Raw genomic sequence first — 21589 nt, forward strand, 5'->3', positions numbered from 1 at the left:
GACAACTTCTACCTCTTCTAAGGCTGCACCAATGTTCGCAACATACATATGACAAGACAAGTTCTACCTCTTCTTAGTCTGACACCAATGTTCGCAACATACATATGACAAGACAAGTTCACCTCTTCTTAGTCTGGCACCAATGTTCGCAACATACATATGACAAGACAAGTTCACCTCTTCTTAGTCTGGGACCAATGTTCGCAACATACATATGACAAGACAAGTTCACCTCTTCTTAGTCTGGCACCAATGTTCGCAACATACATATGACAAGACAAGTTCACCTCTTCTTAATCTGGCACCAATGTTCGCAACATACATATGACAAGACAAGTTCTACCTCTTCTTAGTCTGGCACCAATGTTCGCAACATACATATGACAAGACAAGTTCACCTCTTCTTAGCCTGGCACCAATGTTCGCAACGTACATATGACAAGACAAGTTCACCATTTTTTAGTCTTGCACCAGTGTTCGCAACTTACATAATTATGACAAGACAAGTTCTACCTCTTCTTAGTCTGCAATAAATGTTCGCAACATACATATTACAAGACAGATTCTACCTCTTCTTAGCCTTGCACCAGTGTTCGCAACTTACATACTTATGACAAGACAAGTTCACCTCTTCTTAGTCTGCCATTAATGTTCGCAACATACATATGCCAAGAAAAGTGCTACCTCTTCTTAGTCTGGCGCCAATGTTCGCAACATACATATGACAACTCGTGTTCTAACTTCTTAGTCTGGCATCAGTGGTCTCAGCATACATATGACAAGACAAGTGCTACCGCTTCTGAGTCTGGCTCCAGCATTTGCAGCATACAGAATACGTATTCTTAGTTTGGCCCCAGTGTTCGCAACATGCATATTAATAATACAATTATAAATAAACTATGTAGCAACTAGTCAATAAAAGCACGCCTATAATTGCCATCTGTTACTCATGTTTGTTTGATTGAATTGTTTTCCATTTGGTCTAAACTGTTTATCCTAGTCCGATGGGTTGGGGTTAGTCTTTTATCATGTGATATTAAGCTTTTATAAGTGAACTTTCATATCTTTCATTCCATTTTACAATTTAAGTTGACAATTGTCTTGTTATTATTAAAGCATTGCATGTTTCAAAATGTTTTGCCATACATGTTTAAAAATTCAATAAAACGTATCATTGTGTTCAATGTTATTCAAACATGTTTTTTACTCGAATACTAAACTTGCATTTCATTGCCTTACTTCTGTGTTTTCTGAGTTGTGATTAATAAATGGGACAACACAGAAACACGCAGAATAATATGAAGTTAGAGGATTAATTTTTGAAAGTGAGTTCATTCGAAAGTCTTAATACATTAAATGTTTAAACTCAGAAATTTCGTTTCAATTGAAACTATTCATATTGAAAGTAATACGAGATGGAACCCTGTCAACGCAAATTCATTTAAGGTTATTAAATGCAAATGTCCCTAGTGATGTAAAAATCGTACAAATGTCGGATAATAAAGTACGTTTTTTACATTTTAATAAAGCGCACTAATATTGAACGCTGCATATTTAAGAAGAGACTATCCCAAACGCACTTCCTTATGATGAGAGAAAATTTCCGGTGTTGCTTTCAGAAAAAGATTTTTGCACTGATTTGCCATGAAGTATGAAACGAAGTATCAATTTCCGTCGAAAATCTATCTAGGATTCTGGTAATATTTGAACTGAGTATTAATGTATGTGTGGTTATATGTTGGTGTGTGGATATGTTTAATTATTTGTAATGTCGACGTCTGACCCACAAGCCGCCAGTGCTGCTGTGGACATTGACACGGTTTCGTTTACTGAAAATGACCTCGAAAAAGAAGATAGCCCTTTAAATAATAAATCCGGAGAACACTCAAATGGTAACAATGACAAAGAGATCCCAACGATTGTTATTGACACAACGGACGAAAATAAAGATGATCGAACGGTGACGCTTCGCCGGAAGGAGGCGCATTTCTGTGAGCAGGCGGAGGCGGTGACGGTCGACGACTACCGCTACTTGGAGTACCTGCAGCCACAGAGCACCTTTCGCCGGAAGGAGATGATAGGCAGCGAAAAGATGATCAGTGACGCGGTAACTATCAAACGCGTCCGCGGAAGCATTCTTTTAAACTTGTAAATGTCTGTCCTCAGATAACCTTTTTGATAGCAAAATATATATTGAAGAAACTTCCGAAAGACCCGTCTTCCGATAGGTATATCTTATGGCATTACTATTTGTATAGCAAACGTCAAAACATTTTTTCTCGTTTACGATTGTGATTTTCATTGCCTTTTTGGTGCAAGTTTAATGATTTATCACTCGCCTTTAATCAATTAGGAGCTGCGTTTTGCGGCCACTCTTGTCCACGACGCAATGGAGGGTCGCACCGTGGACATCAAGACGGAAGCGAGATACGTCAGGTATTCGGTGTTTATATAAAAGCATATTACTCTAAACTGTTCAAACTGGGTTGGTCAATGTCTAATTCGCTAGCATCTTACATATGACCGTAAAGTAATAGGGACAAGCACAATAGCCCAAAATTACTATTTTTAATTTATATAGTGTATATTATGTAGTGCCCTTAAAATATAACATTTAAGGCAATGTAGTTACTACCTTGTGCAAAACAGGGTTTATAATTATTTGATTTTTGGTCTACTTTTCTCGTTAATGTATTTTTCCTTGTATTATTGAAACACTAGAATCTCACACCTAGCACTATGAAGTCACGTTTGTGTCTTCTCACAGGTCTTACAACCTGTACAAGAGCTGGCCGTTGACGTATCTGCTGTACGCGGCCATCTCCGTCAACTTGTCCCTTGTGTTATTCGAGGAGCCAGCGGACCCCGCCCTAAGTCTACCCATACACGTAATGTGTTTACAAGATAAACAATATAACTCAGAATAATCCATAAGCATGTTTTTGTGTTCTCTTTTCCAAGCAATTGGAACGTTTATTAAAATGGAACTGCATCCGCGATATATATTTTTATATAAGGCAAATACAATTATTAATAATTTAAATGTGTTCTTGTAAAATGTAGTATGCATACTAGCTTAAAGGAAATAACAAATCAAATTCAAAGTATAAAGATAACTTTAATAGTGTTACATAGTTTTATTATGTCTGCATAAAACCGGGAAAGTTATTCCATTAACTCGGATATTTAGTGATCTTATTAATGCTACAAATGTGCTGCCCACCCTAATCCAGGTGACGATGCCGGTAGAGGCACTGTGTCTTATCTACTTCACCATCCGTACAGTCCACAACTTCCACTGGCGGAGAACGAGTCGCTTCTTTAGGGACCTTAAAAATATCTGCATCATCGCCATCATAGCGGTCAGTATACATACTGTATAGCATATGCATACTGTATATTTCCAATGTATTTGTAATATCATCGTTTCTCGTTTGTGATAACATCGTTGGAACAGTCTATAATATTTCGCCATCTGAATGTATTTTGTAAGTGTCCTGGTTTTAACTTGGTAACCAGAGCTTTTTTCCAGTACAATTGTAATAGCCACTGATGCATTCTATAAATCTGTTCTGTCTCCCACCTCAGTATAGATTAATTCTTATGACCCTACACGTGTTGATATACCGAAAGTGGCATCGAACTCGCATCGAGTCAGCTCACAGATGCTTATAAAATAAATAAATGCGCAATTATCTAATTTTACAGTTGACTGTGGTGGACATGATAGTGTATCTAATCTGGTTGAGGGCAGTCCCGAGCGGACATCATGTACGGTTTTCCCGCATCCTCCGGCCTCTGGTCCTTGTCAACTTCTCCGACGGCAGACAGGTACGCATCCGTTTCTTGAAGAATTCTATATCGTCGGAGCTGGAATATTGTGATTTTATGACATTATGTTTTTAATTTCAATCATTGAATGCCTGAAATCTGTTAAGACTGACAGGTAAAAGTGATTTCGAGTGCAAATATGTAATAAATAACATTTTTACTTTGTTATACACAAAAGCACGATTTTGACTGTTGGGTTGCTATTTTCAAAGTGCTGTAAAAATCTTCAGAGTTTTGCAATAAAACTTCAAAAACAAAAATTTGCTTCACTTGGAAAAGATTTACCTAAGTAAAAAAAAACGATTTATTAAAACGAAAAATAAAGGATTATCTTTATGACTTTACAGGTCGGATTGATTTCTCAAATGGTGTCATTTACGTACTACGCGTTTTTTTTCGCCCGATTGCATTGCAAAAACATTCCCTTCCACTTTATTATGTCTTGTAAGCCGGGAGTTAGATTTAACCTGATAGAGGGTATTACTCGGTTTTCTAGACCTTATTATTCCATACAAACTTTCGTCCTTCTCGCAGATTCGACGAGCGTGGAGGAATATGCGGCGGACCATTAAGGAAATCATTCACGTCGTAGTTCTCTTCTACTTCTTCATCTTCGTCTTCGCTCTAATCGCCTTCCAGATCTTTTCTTCAAGGTGAGCTTCAATATAAAACACAGAGATGTAATGAATTACTTGAAAACTGAGGTAACAACGAGCAATTCACACATACTGGAACAAGTGATTAACACTATATCCTATACTGGTTCTGTAAGGATTTTCGGACAAAATGCAATGATTCGGACAAAAGATAAAAGCGTTTCCTCTATACTGAAACTCATAACAAGCACGTAAGTTACCCTTGAAGACGCAATTTTAGCGTTGCATCGTTCTACAAAATTCCACTAAGTTGAAATTTTGGCCAAGGATTGCATCATTAAAATACAACTAAATCTAATGTTTCACACGTATAGAAGCAGAAAATAGCATAGTCTAAGAAGCTTTTCATATCATTTCTGTCAAAAAGTAATTCAGAAATTAAAGTCACTTGTTTGTTTACATCGGTTGTGACCTGTGGTTACTCATGTGAGAACCCCTTTGAAGTCATGTGAATTCCAACCCTAATGTAAAACTGCAATCTTTAAAGAAATAATGTCCACCCAGATATGTTTTTTCGGAACACTTTTCTAAAATACCTTCTTAGTAACTAATATCAACATTTATGGCATTTTAATAAATGCACGTTTTTCATTGAAACGGTGTTTGGTTTCCTTCAATCCATACTAATTCGACTTCCCTGTTCATAATGTAACTTTGACCTTGGACAATACATAAATAAGCAGGTTTAAATCGTGTCCAAAAACGGAAAAGTAGGGACTTAACATGGCAGTCGACATTTAGTATTTTAACAGTTAAAAACTTCACAAATATACAGACGAAAAACCTCCAAACCAGTCCGAAAATTCTTACAGAACCCGTAAGAGAATGAAGAAAAAGACGGTTTGACTAAATTGAACATCGCTGCTTTTGAATAATGCTGATAACATTTGTACCGTCTATCTTTTCGCCCTCAGGGAGGACATCAAGTACCCGGACGGACGACCGTACTTCAAGACGTACTTCGAATGTGTGTGGGAACTATATGTCCTCGTCACCACCTCAAACAATCCAGACGTCATGTAAGAGTCATGTAAAACAAATAACCATTAAATTGTATATTCTGCTTAACACTATGTTAAATATATAAACTAATTATCAGTAAGTATTTCATAACAAAAATATATTCGATTTATTGCTTGATTCGTTGAATTATTGACTAATAAATGGATTATTTCCTTTATATCGACTTGTTTATTGACTGGTTAATTAAACGTTTTGGCGCTAGGATCCCAGCACTGACAAAGAGCCGCTTCTACTGTATCTTCTTCTCTGTGTACATCGTGGTGTGCTTCTACATGTTGCTTAACGTCTTCCTCGCGGTCGCTTACCACAGCTACAACGAGAACATGAAGGTAAACCAGTTATCCAATTGTGGAAACCTAAGACGTCTTGTGTTCCACTGCTGGATATTTTAATTTAAGATTTTTATACCGTAAATCCTGATGGCCTTATTAAGTGGTGAAGGCGTCGATTTTCTATTTTTTCCCTTCACTTTAATAGCTTTGGTTCACATTACCCTATAAAATATAAATATTTTGACAAACTGTAATTTTATTCTGCAATTTCGGTTCCTTAACATGTGATACAATAAATGTTTTCAGGTGTATTGCCGGGGAAACTATATTTCGGTTAAAAAATATGAGAGAGTCCGTTTGAATGCTATTCAGAAATTGAAATAGCGCACATACCACACATAGAATCAGAATGAACTAACCAGATATAACTGTTTTTAACAAATCTAGAAATCAATGTTAAAAGTCAACTCTGTGGCAGTCAACTGACAGAGGAAGTAACTTGTTCCAGATAGCCGTCACAAGTGTTATTCATTGGCGATATTTTTCCTGTTTGTTCCTTTTATTTCTGTGATATTTAGAGTATTTACGATTTGAAAAGTGTTAACTATAAGGGGTTATTTTAACGCAGATTATGTAATATTACATGTATTAGGTACCGTAACTCGACACTTTCCCAGTAAACGTACTTGGCGTCAATTACACATGTATTTAGCATTTTTGAAAACTCTATAACAGAACGAGTGCTTTCTGTTGCACATTTGTCATGTAAACACGTTCAATACTGTTTTGTAAAGGTATACACTTAATATATCGACCGAAAATACGGATGCATATGTTACGTTTGCGTGGGGGTATAATGGTAAATCAGTTAATGGAATGCGGATATGACGGTAAATTAGTTAATGCAATGTGGATATGACGATAAATTAGTTAATTCAATGGGTCATGGCGGTAAATCAGTTAATTCAATGGGCCATGGCGGAAAATCAGTTAATGAAATGTGGATATGACGATAAATCAGTGAATGCAATGGGTCATAGCGGTCAATCAGTTAATGGAATGCGGAAATGACGATAATCAGTTAATGCAATGAGGGATATGACGGTCAATCAGTTAATGCAATGCGGATATGATGGTAAATCAGTTAATGCAATGCGGATATGACGGTAAATCAGTTAATGCAATGCAGATATGACGGTAAATCAGTTAATGTAATGCGGATATGACGGTAAATCAGTTAATGCAATGCGGATATGACGGTCAATCAGTTAATGCAACGGGGGATATGACGGTCAATCAGTTAATGCAATGGGTCATGACGGTAAATTAGTTAATGCAATGGGGGATATGACGGTCAATCAGTTAATGCAATGGGTCATGAGGGTAAATCAGTTAATGCAATGGGCAATGACGGTAAATCAGTTAATGCAATGCGGATATGACGGTAAATCAGTTAATGCAATGCGGATATGACGGTAAATCAGTCAATGCAATGCGGATATGACGGTCAATCATTTAATGCAATGCAGATATGACGGTAAATCAGTTAATGCAATGGTGTTTTAACCTCTGGGCTTTTTTGTAGGACGAAATTAGACGCAGTTCGCGAGAGAAGAAAAAGAAGCTAGGACAGGCGTTCGATGTGATCAAGATTGACCACAATGGAATGGACATGGTTACCTATCGCACGTGGAAGCGCCTCATGAAACTCGCAAAACCGGGTCTCTCGAAGAACCAGGTCGATCTACTAATGTTGATTCTGGATATGGATAATTCTGGACATATAGGTGAACGTTCATGAACAACTGAGCACTCTGAATATCTCTTACACCTTCTTTTCCGTTCTTTCAATAGAACCCAGATTTATAACAGTGTTATGGTACAACAATTCAGCCGACAGCACTTTCACGAAAAATAGAAGCTTATTTATTTTAGCTTGTGTGTAACACTTGATTTAGCAGCCTCACTAAATATTTAATCAGATTTTTCCGTTCAGGTCGGCGCGAGTTTATGAATGTTGCCGATCTTCTCAATGTTCCTGTGTCTGAAGTAGAAGACAGGATAATTTGGTTGGAGAAAGTAGTTCCTCAATTATACAACTCGAGGCCCAGTGAATACTTGAAGTCATTTGTAGATAGTGTGTAAGGATTGAATCAATACATTCCTTATTTTGTTATTGTTTAAATTTATGTAAAGCACATACAAATTCTTATACTTTAAATTCAATGGCTTTTAAGATTTGCAATTCCGTTTATAACACATTATGAGGACCTTCAGCATACAATCCTGATTGAATCGTTTCATCGAAAAATGAGAACTTCTCGATATGTAATTATTTACAGGTTCTTCAAACTGATGTACGATATCATAGTTCTGATTGAGATATTCCTGATTGGTTTCGCAGTGAAGTGGGTATCCGTGCCTTTCTGCATTCTGTATAGCATTGAGATATTACTCAAGGTGTACACGTTCGGGCCTAAACTGTACTTCGACGTTCAAGCAATTGGTACGAATTTAATATGACTTTAATGAATAAATAAATTGATTTAATACTGATGTGAAGTGACACATAACAATAAACACTTTTCAAATTGAATCTTGAAATATGTCATAAATGTCATATGTCTAAGTTCATATCTTTTCGGACAACATTTCAGGTTCGACGTTGCTATAACGTCGCTAGCTTTGGTGTTTCTCGTTATCGGCTCTGCTTATACTCCGACAGGTTAGTATTAAGAATTTATTTTTTATTTCAAACCATCCTTTATAATTCAAAATACATAGACAACTCAATTCAGGATGAGTTACTGTATATTTTGAAATTGATGCGAATTGTACATTGCACTGTATAGCACATTCTGGAAAATACTTCCTTCGGCAGCAGAATATTTATTCAAACTATGAAAACAACATTCTCTATTCATTGACTGTTTATCGGTTCGTTTTTTGTTTTGAAAACTAGTCCTTTATACATTTACTCATCCTTATATAGACCAGACCAGCGTCGTGATATTGCGAGAAACAACTCAGACTGTCAAGGTTATACGGATATTCCGAATTCTTCGCCTCCTTGTTCATATCCAAAGGTACACTGTTCTTATTTAACGGTTAACGCCGATACATTTGCATGCGTAATGCAAATACTTTCAAATGCGCAACGCCGTATGTGTAACGATTGTATAATGTACTGATTTTTGTTATAATTCCTTAGTTAATCAAGCTCAATAAGTATATATCTGTAATTATATTTTTCTGTTTCAGATTCAAAATTATAACAAACACGCTAGTCAACATTTCCTTGTCCATTCTGATGTATTGCGGCATACTCTTCGTAAGCCCATTAAATTTTATTTTTCTAAGAAAAGAACCACTCAATAAGCTCAATTTTAGAATTTATTGAATTTTATAATTATTTCATATACACTTTTTTATATCAAGCCTTTTCATAGAGGTATGGATGCGGAATTAATTTTCTATACATAATTTGCATATCAAATTACGGTCCGCTGTATGCGGCGGATGTGCGTTCATAGTCTCCACTTCTATGCACTTGATAGAAAGCTCAGCTGTCCTGTGAGGCATAGTAAAATGGAACTTCAACAATCTTTAAAGCTCTGCTTTCCTGATGGTTGAAGTGTCACGGTCCCCTGTAGGCGGCAGAGGTCTACAGCGGCGGAGGTGCGTTCATAATAATATTCCGTATAAAACGGAAGTACGTTCATACCGGATGTAAACTTGGTTGGTAATATGCAAATTAGCAAATCCCGGGCTATGTGAGAATAGAAAAGTTAGTGTGTATAAAGACCAGTGGACCCCTTAAAGGTCGAGCATGCTTTTCCCTGAAGGGATCTGTTGGTGTTTGTTTCATTACGCCAGAAAGCTCGGCTATCTGGTGTTTGTTTGTTTGAAGTTGCACGTTACACATATTCACATTTCAGATTATATTTTACATCTTTGCTATCATCGGTATGGAAGTGTTCAAGGGCAAAATCAAGACGCGCGATTCGATCCCGACAAACACAACTAACACCTCATTGCTTTACTGCGGAAACGAAGTCCTAAAAGACAGCGTCTTTCATGAAAGCAACTATTGTTATCTGAATTTTAACGACATCGTCAGCTCTACCCTTGTCCTGTGTACTGTCTTGTTCGAGAACAACTGGCACAGTAATGAAATAATTTATTATATTTTTGCATTTATAAGTCGTTTTAAATTCAACAGCATTTTACTTAATTTTGAATAGTAATGACATCGCATCACATCTTTAACACTCGGTTAAACATTACCATTGCTGGAAATGTAAATTCAAACGAAATATATTATTTATTACTGGAATCTTATATACGTCGATTATACTAAAAGTAGATTAATTTATTTTCAATTAATTTTCAATATTGTTTCAGTTCTTGCCAACGGGTTCGTGCTTGTGACAACTAAAGCAGCTCGGGCGTACTTCGCCATCTTTTACGCATGTGTCACCGTAGTCGTTATGAAGTAAGATTTGCGTTCATTTCATATTTGTTATGCGTGTGAAGTCTGTTTGTGGTGTTTGTACGTGTGTATATTGTGTTTGTACGTTTGTGTCGCTAGTTCAGTGTCTTTTGGGCCATTGTCTTCTGCCTCGAGGATTTGTTCTTGAATGTGAAATACTTGGCATGTCCGTGAAGTTTTCATTGCATTATTTGTTTGTGTTTTTAAAAGAAATTTTAACATTTGAGTTCGACATTGAAATGAAACAAGTTCGTTTTGGACAGTCTCATAATTGCATGTTTGGCTCATAATTTTTTTAACATTTTCGTTACTGTTTAGATTAGTTAGTTACATGGCCCCTTTTCAATAACGTGTGTCTATTGTGTTTTAACGTTTGTGTCTCTTGTTCAGTGTAGATTAGGTCATTGCCTTGTGCCTCAAAACGGGGTTTATATTTGAATGTTGTCTATTTGGCCTATCCCGTAAGTTTTCATTGCATTATTTTTGTGCTTTTAAATGGAATTTTAACGTTTGAGTTGGACATTGAATTGAAACTGAAGTAATCTTTCGTTTTGGACATTCTCATATTTGCTTGTTTTGATCATTTCCAGGCTTTTCCCATTTTGGCGTTAATTGCATTTTAATAGAACTATCGTTAGAACATTTATCACCTAGATTCTGCCCGTAACTGTACGTGTTTCCCCGAACACTCTTGTAAACTAGTGTAAGGATTAGGACTAAGGTATTTTATTGAAACATGGCCCAATATTGCAATATCTTTTCTAATAATGATTTGTAACTATAGATAGTGCAGCTGCTGGATACCTTCTTGTAGTTTCCATGGCAATATAACAAACTCTTAACTGTTTTTGCTCTCATACCTTTTGTCCTGTTTTAGCATCATGACGGCGTTTATCGTGGACATGTTCATGTACGAGTACACGATACAGAAGGAAGGCAAAGTCGACTCCACCGTCGAGAAGAAGATCAAAGAACTGGGACTGGGCATCGACGCCGAAACGTATGTTAATCAACTAAGCGTTCTTTTTTTAACAATCTTATTATCAACATTTATATAGATATTCAATCAAGTTCTATTATTATCCCTTGTAAAGAAAGTTCCAAACAATTTGATGAACATGTCCAGTTAGCTGATACAGAACTGGAATCATTTTTTATCATTTTTTTAACAATGTTATAACTAACATATATATATATATATATATATATAAGTGTTTCAATCGAGTATTTTTATACCGTGTAAAGTAACAACTGGATGAACATTTGTAGTTAGCCGAAACTGATACAGAACTGTAACCTGTGCATGTTTTTGTCTCCAGTGGTTTAGAAATATCACAGCCAATGTCAGATGAGCAGATGTCCGAATATATGAAGGGTAATAATACCAGGCCTCCTCCTGTCCACCCTTGGATTGAGAAATCAACACTCAGAGGTACATTTGAAATTTTTGAAATTATTTGGAACCCTGGAAATTGTTGCTTGCGTTATCGCTGCAATGGTGGGTAGGGGACGTGTATGTAAGTTTGTTATACACGTACAAGAAAGATAAAAACATTAAAATGGAGCCCAGTACATTTTTTTTCTGAAACAACAACAACAAAACAGTATAGTTTACAAATCATATAAAACATGAACAACAGAAGACGATAACATTTCACGAACAAGATGACATTTTATTACAACTGTTACTTCACTTCATACTCAATTTAATATGTTCTGTATTTTTCACGTGAAAAAAATATACTTTCACTTAGTTTTTGTAATGCCTCTGGATGTTAAATCTTCTGAAACTGTTTGTGACGATCCTGATGTGGTGTTTTCACTGGATACGACTGACTTTGGCCACATTAACCGTGCTTGAGAATTGAAAATAGAAAGCATACAGCTGGGAAGACTTGAAGTGTCAATAGCCTCTAAATACACTGGTAAAATTGGAAATTTGATGACAATGCCTGACCTTATTTGGTACTGAATCATATACTAATGCTGACAATGATACCCATATTCCGATTATTAATTATGACGACGAATTGGACATAGATATAAACTACGATGAACTTAAACACGCCGTTTTTTTCACAAAATAATAATAAAAGTTCGGGCAATGATAATTTAATCGCAGAAATTTTTAAACATTCTTTCGATCAAACATCTGGATTTCTACTCAAACTGTTTAATACTCTATTTAATAACGGCGAATATCCAAACTCATGGGGACTGGGTATAATTGTACCAATCTTCAAAGGGGGGACATAGAGGATCCCAAAAACTACAGAGGAATCACTCTGATAAATATTATAGGAAAAATATATTCACAGGTACTATTAAATAGGCTCACAAAATGGTCAAAAGAACATGAAAAAAATTATAACGAATCAGTTTGGTTTCCAAAAGGGAAAGTCTACAGTTGATTGTATTTTCATTTTACAGTCCATTATTTCTAAAACACTTAGCTCGAAAAAGAAATTGTATTGTGCGTTTTTAGATTATGAAAAATGTTTCGATAAAATAGATAGATTACATCTATGGCAAAAACTACTTAACGAAAATGTAAGTTCAAAAGTGGTAAAGGCGCTTCAAGCTATGTATAGCGTTGTCAAATCTTGTGTACGGTATAATTCGAACACATCACGGTATTTTGAATCAAATATCGGTGTTAAACAAGGGGATCCAAGTTCCAGTCTGATGTTTTTATTTTTCGTGAACGACATTATAAATAATATTAACGCTGATATAGCTGGTATTTTTACAGCAAATGAAATCAAGATATTTCTGTTACTCTTTGCAGATGATGCGGTGTTATTTGCTCAAACACCAGAAGCATGACAGTCTATGTTAAATGACCTGGAACGATATTGCAATGACTGGGGACTAAAAATAAATACCACCAAAACAAAAGTTATGATATTTGAAAATGGACGTCACACAAACTTTGAATTCTTACTCTGTTATACTATACTAGACGTTGTAAAATCCTTCAAATATTTGGGCATCCACTTTTTTAAAAATGGCAATTGGTTTCGAACACAAAAGCGACTAGCACAGCACGCTTCATACGCACTCCATAACTTATTTATCGTTTTCAACCAAATCGAGTTACATTCAATTGATAAATGAAAACTATTCGACAGTCTTGTTTCACCAATTATTAACTATAGTGCAGAGGTATGGGGAAATCACGAATCTAAAAATATAGAAATAATCCATTGTAAATTTCTCCGAAAAATTTTAAACGTAAAAAAGTCGACCAATTTAGACGGATTATACGGTGAACTTGGGCGCTTCCCTATGATAATAGCTAGGCGATTAATAATGATAAAATATTGGATTAAAATATTAAAATCAAATAATGCGTTATTGGTAAATCCATATACATTTCTCAAGACTGACGATGATAACAATAACATATATGGAGGTAAAAATTGGGCTAATCAAATTAAAGTAATATTAAACCAAATAGGAATGACAAACATCTGGCAAAATCAATACACTGCTGATATCAGCTTTGAATTAATTAAACAACGCATCGTCGATATATATAAGCAAACTTGGTATGCAAACATTAACAACTCTAGTAGACTATCACCATACGCAAGGTTTAAGCATGACTTTCAGTTTGAAAAATATCTAAACTGCGTTAATGAAAATAAATATAGAATAGCTATTACAAAATTAAGACCTTCGTCACACGACCTAGCCATTGAAACTCGAAGGTATATAAACATTATAAGATCGGAACGTAAATGCTTACACTGTAACATGAATGTCGTAGAAAGTGAGTATCATTTCTTAATCGTATGTCCTAAATACAAAATCCTCCGACAACAATATCTCAAACCATATTATAACTCGTGGCCTAATCTTAATAATTTTGACAATCTTTTGTCAATAACATCTGTTCACTGTATTAACAACTTAGCGAAGATTATCTATTTTGCCTTAGAACAAATGCTACAGCAATAACACTTCATTATTGATCATTTATCTGAATGTAAATCTTAACGTATTGAAATATGTAAATTGTTACTATGTCTTTTTGTAACATGACACCTACTTTCTTGAATCCTTGACCTCTCTGTAAATAATCTGTGTCTTCATTGTTCCATATTGTACTTTATTATATGGCTATAAATGTGCATATGCCGTTTAATGCTGAATAAAGATATGTTATATGTTATGTTATGTATCTCTTTCAACTCCATTCGCTCCTTACAAAATGTTCGGAAATGACACAAACTGTTACAAAGCTGTTTTGTAATGCTTATGTTATCCCTTCATCTAAATATTCACCAATTTGAAAGTTCCTATCGCTAAACACTATCGTTTCGTTGAAATCATTGGATTCTTTTTCGAGTTTCTTTTAAGATTTGGATAATTTTTTCCTATGACAAACTCCGTGTCTTCAGATAAATATGAAAGAAACACAGCATGCTTCAAGATGGTATTTCTGCAATAATTTACTGTATAACTGCTAATGGCCTGTTCACGTCCCAGCTTGCAGACTAGAAACACAGCGACAACCGCCAGAGCAATAACGCTACAACCAGCTATCAGGAATGTTTTCCAGTAGACCATGGTTTGCTCCTTATTGCAAACATTTTGTATATCTTCTGGGATAGTTTGAACACTTCCGTGAGTTAGAAAATAATACGAGTTTTCTCTTTTGGCACATGTATGGGAAAAGTTTAAATTCTGGACTGAAATAAATCTGATTACATTACAGGAACAATCAAGTTGAATTCTATTCAGCAGTACAGAAAGTGTGTCAATCGATTCTGGGAAACATTAACTAGCTGAATGTTTGGGTTATTTGTGATGAAGTCCACGGGTAACTTTATAATACCGTTGGCCGCAATATTAAGCTCTCGTAGCTGTGGTATGCTAGTAACTAGAGTCGTGAGCTGATATTCTGTAAAATGTTGAAGTTTTAAACCTTCAATTAAAAGAATGTATACCGTGTTACCGGAATGTTGTTAAATAAATGTGGGACAACCGCTGGTCCATCGGCTGTTACCTTCTAATTTGAATTATCAAATAATTCAATTGTTTCAAACCGGAAAACGAGCCCAAAGGATTTGAAATTTTATCATGCGATGCTAGAAAAAAAGTTCTGTTCATGATTACAAAAGCCCTAGGAAGTATACCAAAACAATGCTGTCAACAGTGATGATCGCATGAAAAGAGTGGTTATTTGCATCCTCTGTCGTGCGTATTTTGCCACTTTTGACATATTTTCGATAGTTTTCTATCAGGAAGTGGTTCTTTTGGATACAGTGTACCGTCAGAAAGCACGGGCAAAATTGTTATCGAGCTTCAACACTTCTAATCTGTGGAGAGCCAACATTGTTGACATACAGTTAATGTAGCCAAACATGTTAGTCCCGGACATATTTAAGTCAAGTAAATGTGGAGTTTGTTCAAACGATTCTTCTATAGTTCATATTCTTACATCTTAGATGATGTCTAAAACTCACAGGCATGTTGTATTCATGTGTTCGAAAGAACGGATATTGCAAACTTCAGCATTATATATGCCGCTATGATTAAGTGTGTGATGACGGTATGCAGTCAAGTTTAGCAAACTATCTGTTACTTTCTGCAATGTTAAGTTGCTGTTCAGAGATAAATCCAGTTTCTTCAACGAAGACAAGACAGTGAACGCTTCAGGTTCTATGTCAAAATGTTTTCATCAAGGACATGAACTGGGACGCAACTCTCTCACCACTTCCCGTGTCTGCAACATGTAGCTCAATAACCTGGCGTAAAGGTTTACCAATGTCAATTAAGGACCGCAATTCACCATTTCCGAACAGGTGAAGGACGACACGATCATCGACAAAATGTTCGTTTAGCTCATCTAAAGGCTATTGTTCTTAAAGAAACATTTTCTTGACTGTTGTTACATTAACAATCGCCTAATGACAATAGTTTTATGAGTCTATCACAGCTTTCTGCTCAAATACAAGCATATTCAGCCATGCATATTAAAATAACTAGTGTCAAGTTCATTTTCAATGTATCCCTAATTATCATGTCAAATTACTTGCTGAACACGATCTTTAACTTATGTAAAAACGCATTATGTTTATCATTGAAACCAAAACAAAAAAGAAACAAAAGCTTTCACAGTATGTGACGAATGCCCCCAAATGTGACATTGACCTTAAAACAATATCAGTTCATAAAAAAAGGAATGAAAGAAAATGTAAAGTCCAATTTGTTTAACCAATATGGCTGGTGCGTTTGTAAGACCTCATTGCATTATGTCTAACCAACATAGCTCGTTTGCAAGACCACATGGCTTTATGTCTAACCAACATGGCTGGTGCATTTGCTTTACCTTATTGCATAATGTTTAACCAATATGGCTAGTGCCCTTGAAGACCACATGACATTATGTCGAACCATTATAGCTAGTACTTTTGCAAGACCCAATTGCATTATGTCTAACCGACATGGTCGGTGCATTTCCAATACCAGATGGCATTATGTCTGTGCCGTAGGGTTAAAACTCCTCTATGCTTGACAACAATACACCGTGCGTCTTGCAAATGGGGCATTTCCTTTATGTCAGATACATACGGCAAGTTATTTATATTGCCCGAAACATAAAATGCCATCCATATTTGACAACTTTCACTCTTATGGCATTGTATGCAGCATTCCATAGTAAACAAATATATTTAGTTCTGCAAATAACGATGATGAATTCATTTGTGTTTTCCCAGGTTTTCGGAACGCCGAGGTGAGATTTTCAACATTCAGCTCGTACGTAAATAAAAGAAAGAGTTCTATCCCAACGCTAAACAGGTTTGACGGTATACGATTTCACATCAAGAAGAAAGGTATGTGATATTGTGCTTCTATAGTTATTATTATTATTATTATTATTTATTGTTATTATTATATAATTAATTATTATTATTATTATTATTATTATTATTATTATTATTATTATTATTATTATTATCTTGTAATTTTTTATAGATAGTGAATTGAGAACATCAGATGTTTTGTTTTTCCATGAACACGTACACATATCTTGCTGCAGGTTGGACAAAGATTGAGGTTCTGCTTCAGCAGTTGTATGATGTGGAGTGTGACGTTGACACCACCATCGACTTCAAGGACAGAAGCGAGGAGAATAGGGCGAAGTCTATGCTCGTGTAGAAACACTCTCTTTACGGACAAACAAACACAGGGTTTAAATATTGAATTGGATCTGACGAATGCTTTTAATCGTTTCCCATGTATTTTATTGAGGATGAATAAAACATCTCAGGCAAATCTTGAGAATATTTATTAAAATAAACATTTTTACGTACTAAGTCTAAACTTTTGGTTTCATTTTTAGAATTTTAAAATGTATAATTAGAAACATTTCATAAATGATAACCATGCATTGAAATATAAATTATAACTATAAAACAAATCGGTTCGGCAAAAGAAAGAGTCAATGTTCGAACCACTTGCTTCATTACACGATAGAAACTAGAGGGAGAAGCCCAAGCATATTTGGGCTATACATTGATATAGTCTATTTTAATGCATGGATATTATTTATGTCTTGGTTAGAAAGAATGTCATTTTTCTGTCTTTTGCTCGACAAACAGATATCTTAGCTTGTTCTCCACGAGCTCCTCCATCAAATTCATTTCCAACAAAAGGACACGCTTGCGTTGATCGGGCGATTCGGGCATTTCGCCATTACAATGGCCACCACTGGTTGTATCACCAGGAAGTTCTGTGGTTGATTGGGCTACGCCACTGTCAGCATCAGAAACTTATCTGTTATATTGACCGCCGTCATTGGGCAATTCGCTGTCAGGCAGTTCAGTTCCATCTGGTTGTTCGCTATCTGTCTCCGCTTTAAACATAAATATTAATTTGAAATAAATATCATATGTATGTATTGCCTAAGAACGATTTAATGTTTGTTATGGTAGACACAGAAGGTGTTTTACTTTATAGTGTATTCAGAAATTATGACTCATATAATGGCTTATGAAAACTGATTTGTTTGATACATTTTGTGATTGAGTTAAGCGTAGAAAATACGTCCAATTTTCTAAAAAATTAGCCAAATTAGTTACTTTATGTAGATTTTTCAACATAAAAAGATTTTATCGTGATTCCCGTAAATATGACTCCTTTTAAATGTCTTAATACTTCCAAAAATAAGAAAATTACAGAAATAAAAGGATTTTTACATCCATTTTACCAATACAAAAATAACGGAACTTTATGTCCCTGCTTTAAACATCAATTTTAATTTGAAATAAATAAGGCAAACTAATCTTAACAGTTTTAGAAACTTACTGTAGTAGATGGATCATAAAGAAAAGACCCAAATTGTTGTATTCAGAATAGGCAGTAGATTTGCGCAAAATATTCATTTTCATTATGGTGATGCAAATTGTACCAAAATATTGTTATTTGGGAATGGTTTTTACGTCTGGAGGCTCCTTTATTGAATGTCTGAAAACATTGTCAGAACAAGCACATCAGGAAATTTGTAAAATGAATAAATATCTTCAGAGCTTTGTTAACATATCCACTGAACTGTATTAGATTTATTTTATAAATTAGTTAGGCCAATTATATTTTATGGATTTGAAGTTTGGGTTTTTCCCGTGCAAACAATGTAGCAAGACTACAACCTATGTTTTGTAAGAATTTACTTGGTATTCAAATGTCTACCCAAAACGATTTGATTTATAGAGAACTAGGTATAATTGTTTTTATTCGATGAGAATAACAGCTTTTAAAAAAATGGTTTAAGATATTGCACTATACTGAACGAAAATGCATAAGTATTATATATAAAATAATGTTATGTGAAATTGAAAATAGCCCTAGTAAAACAACTAATGATATGAATGTGATATGCAATTTCGGTTTTCAAGACGTTTGTATAGCACAGGATGTTGGTTACAAAACTTGATTCCTTTGCATATTTAAGCGTCGAGTTACGGATGCTTTAATTCAAAATTGGTACAGCAGATTAGAAAACTCCACTAGAGCAAGTTTTTATTAAGTTTTTTTTTCTCAAATTTTGTGATGCAATCATATCTTAACCAAGTATAATACAGATAGCACTTACAAAGTTACGTTTGTCTTCACACTGGCTCGGTATTGAGACTAGTTGATGTAGAAACGTACCAAGAAAAGAACGGTAAAGCGCAACATGTTATAAGTTAGAAGACGAGTGTTTGTTACTTGAATTCATATTGTATAATGATATACGAGGTAAATATAGTATTAAGAGATATTATAGAGAAAGACCAAATATGTACAAAACTTTTCATTTGTTAAAATTTAATATTGCAAATGTTGGGAATAAATTAGCTGTATTTATCTTAAATGTTTTTGAAATAAGAAAGACACATACCCATATCCAGGCCAATTAAGGGAGACCTAAATTGCTTTCATGCTGGTCGACCAAAATATATAACCAGATTCAGAAACATGGAAATTCACTATTAAGGTTATAAACATTAGTATAATCATCAGATTGGTATACTGAAATACGATAAAACTGTTGTCTTATGATATGTTTATTTGTTTAATCATTCATTTGTTCGCCAAATATTTTACTTACGAACATATATTTCATATGAATTTGATCATGGTCTATGTATTCTTAATCGAATATGTATGTACAAGCGTAAGTTATACCTACATACAGCAGAGGACGATTTCATAAGTGTCATACTTTAAAATTATATTGAATTATAGAAATATAGTTGTTAACATTGTGATATTTATAAAACTATTTATAAATATGCTCCGCCATACATATATATAAGCCATTGTATTACAGTACTTTGATCAAGGGTCATATTGGCCTATTTTAAATATGTATTGTGTTGTATATTTCTTTTGAATAAACTTACTTCTTCCTCCCTGTCCGACTTGTTCGGCTATTTTTTGAAGATGCTCCAACAGGGAATCTAGAGTCGCTCTTATGATTTGAAATTGAAAACCCATTTTCATATTTATACAACAAATATGTTCTTATTAATTAAAATCAGATATAAAATATCATTTTTGATTTCCACAATTTTTTTTTATCCAGAACTGCACTTATATTAACGGTAATGCTAAATCTTAAAACAGCTGCAGTCAATTAAATAAAACTGGTTATTTCTTTGGTAAGGATTAAGTTTGCCAAAATATGTATTGATGGGTCAAAGGTCATCCTATATTTTCTATTAATCAGTCAAAATGTTTTTGTCATTCAAACTAGCCAAAAGTAAACTACCGAACAACTTCTGGTGTATACAATTCGTTGCACATGTTCATAATCCAAAATCTTGTTAAGGCATTATAACGATGCCTAAAACACATACCATGCTTATCAAGTTTCACACGATGCCTTGTCATCAACCTATATCCCCTACCACGGTATTTGCATTTGGGTTCAATGCGTTGAGCATCCGTTCATTCCTTACTCCTCATCGTCCTCGTCTTTTCCGGGAAGGGACCTGGAGTGAAGTAATGATTTATTGATTGACCAAGGGAACTCTTGACTTGGAGTGTTTCATCTACAAAAATGTCAGGTAAAGTATTTCAAAGGTGGTTTACCCCTAGTGACTTACTGCAGTAACAATGACCGTAAAGGTGGAAATTAATCTTATTAATTATTATTGTAGAATGTGCGCGTTGACTTGTGTGTTTCTTGTTCTTTCGTCTGTTAATAATTTTGCGTGATCGTTGTCCTTCTAAACACAACCATGGTATAGTCTGGCTATTGGACATGTTCCCATGTACGATATATATTGCATCAATACAGTAAAGGAGAGTGAAACCTTCGTGTTCAGAAATAATTTCGGTTGTTCGGTGTTTGAAATCATCCACGAATCCTCGTATTTCATCCTCTGGAAGAAAAGGAGAGGCAAACAGATCTTCTTCGCGATCCGCTTATAAAAAGAAAGCTATATCATTGAATGAATTGGTTAAATATAAACGAAATATTTCAGATTCATATTCTGACTTTTGAGCATTTATTTATACGACAATCGATATACAAATAGATTAAATTCAAAATGTTATTGAATACATATCTCTATAAGTGAACATTTTATGTATGTTTCTGATAACTTAATTTATGAATGCATGTATGCAATAATTCGAAGATCGACATTGGTTTGCAAAGATATACGAAGTGTAAAGCAGAGGTTAAGGAAAACTGACCTAGTTAATTCAATTTGCGCACACTATGCAGCATGGGACGTACATTTTTCTCCGGTAGTTTTCTCTTGTCCGCGGATAATCTGTTCAAGGGCAGTTATCTCCGACTGGTTGAGTCCTGG

At 34.9% G+C, this 21589-nt stretch overlaps 1 pseudogene; it reads left to right on the top strand.

Annotated features, from left to right (window-relative positions):
- Positions 1-1674: 1674 nt before the first annotated feature.
- On the top strand, positions 1675-20089 carry LOC128209411 (two pore channel protein 1-like; annotated as a pseudogene).
- The last annotated feature ends 1500 nt before the right edge of the window (positions 20090-21589 follow it).

This window comes from Mya arenaria, chromosome 11 (genome assembly GCF_026914265.1).
Source record: "Mya arenaria isolate MELC-2E11 chromosome 11, ASM2691426v1".
In the NCBI taxonomy this organism is placed as follows: Eukaryota; Metazoa; Mollusca; class Bivalvia; order Myida; family Myidae; genus Mya; species Mya arenaria.